This window comes from Sinocyclocheilus grahami, unplaced genomic scaffold (assembly GCF_001515645.1).
Source record: "Sinocyclocheilus grahami isolate Dianchi unplaced genomic scaffold, SAMN03320097.WGS_v1.1 scaffold103.1, whole genome shotgun sequence".
NCBI classification, from domain to species: domain Eukaryota; kingdom Metazoa; phylum Chordata; class Actinopteri; order Cypriniformes; family Cyprinidae; genus Sinocyclocheilus; species Sinocyclocheilus grahami.
The window spans coordinates 1038615-1040001 of NW_015505282.1; the positions used below are offsets into that span (position 1 = coordinate 1038615).

Genomic DNA, 1387 nt, shown 5'->3' on the forward strand with positions numbered 1-1387 from the left:
CACACACAAACAGCAGCATAATTTTAAAAGTAACAATCAAAATGTACACAATAATTAAATTGAAGTTTATAAAATGAACAATTCACTATTAAGCCCATTTTGTCATGACAATCCTGCATGAAAACTTACAAAATGAACAATTCATTCTTGGGCACATTTTGTTGTGACAATCTTGCATGAATTCAAATTAAAATGTATCAAATGAATTCACTCTTAGGCCCTTTTTGTTATGACAATCCTACAAAAATAACTCCCCTGAGCACAAGATGAAATATGAAAGGCACTCTGGAAGCTTCTGATTGTTCCAGGAGATTGTTGAGGGCCTTTCCTCGTCCTCTTCCTCCATTATAAGGAAAAGAGGCTCTTCCTGGCCCCCTGAGCAGATGTCTGTTTAATGGAGCCATTTCACAACTTCTGTGAGATTACTGGGATCTCCTTCATTACAGAATATTAAAGGAAAATGTAACTTTAATATTTCTTATTAATGTGTGTATATAGATAGATATGAGACATACCTCACAAGCATAGCCTGTTATCCAAACCATCTGGAGTCCACCATCTCCGCATGATTGGAATGTCACACTGGAAGACACAAACATAGAGAAATCTTTAAATATCAACTGCTACAACATCATAAAGGTCAAATACTTTAACTGATAACTACTTACAGATGTAAAATCAAAGGGTGCTCCCAAGACAAGATGTACTGGAAAGCAACAAAAAATAAGAATATTCTCCCTGTAAATGGCACAAAAAAAACCTTCCTTGTTCATTATTTAACAACTAAATAATCACACCAATAACTGGTTGCAAAAATGTATAGTATAGTCTAAAACAAATAAGTACACAGGTTAACTATTATGCAATAATAAATTGTGAGTCCATTAAACAAACAACTCAAGATATGCATACCTCCTCAGACAACTGCATGTTGAAGAGGATTTGAAGATGACTTTTTAATTTGACCAGTTTGGCTGGCTTAAACATGCTGGTCAAGCAGAACATTGCTGGTAATTGCTTTAACACTTGTTGCACTGCTGCAGCTCAGGTAATGTGTCACCTTCACTGAATCCTTATATGTCTCTACAAGAGATGAAGCCACACACAATTATCTCAATGATGACAAATGGGATTAAAATAACTAAACTACAAGGTAATATTAACACACAAACAATGCATATAACAGATGGAATTAAAGCAAACTATTTATTTTTATGAATAATAAACGTCTTCAAAACTTCACCACAAGGTCCATTTACAGCATGCATCCGAAAATCAATCGAAACATCCACATAAAAAAGTTATATACTATAAAGTGTGACAACAAATTCAAGTTTCAATATAAAATAATAAAGCCAAGCACACATTAAGTACTTAGCAGATAAAT

At 33.7% G+C, this 1387-nt stretch overlaps 1 protein-coding gene and 1 long non-coding RNA gene across 10 annotated transcripts in view; one reads left to right on the top strand and one right to left on the bottom strand.

Annotated features, from left to right (window-relative positions):
* LOC107588436 (NACHT, LRR and PYD domains-containing protein 12-like) overlaps positions 1 to 1387 on the top strand; it is a 107467-nt gene that overhangs the window by 96163 nt on the left and 9917 nt on the right. The gene's annotated exons all lie outside the window — the stretch shown is intronic.
* On the bottom strand, positions 547 to 1300 carry LOC107588445 (uncharacterized). Its single transcript, XR_001609580.1, has 3 exons — positions 913 to 1300; positions 669 to 706; positions 547 to 582 (listed from the first exon to the last, which is right to left on the bottom strand). It is a non-coding gene; the product is annotated as an uncharacterized lncRNA (long non-coding RNA).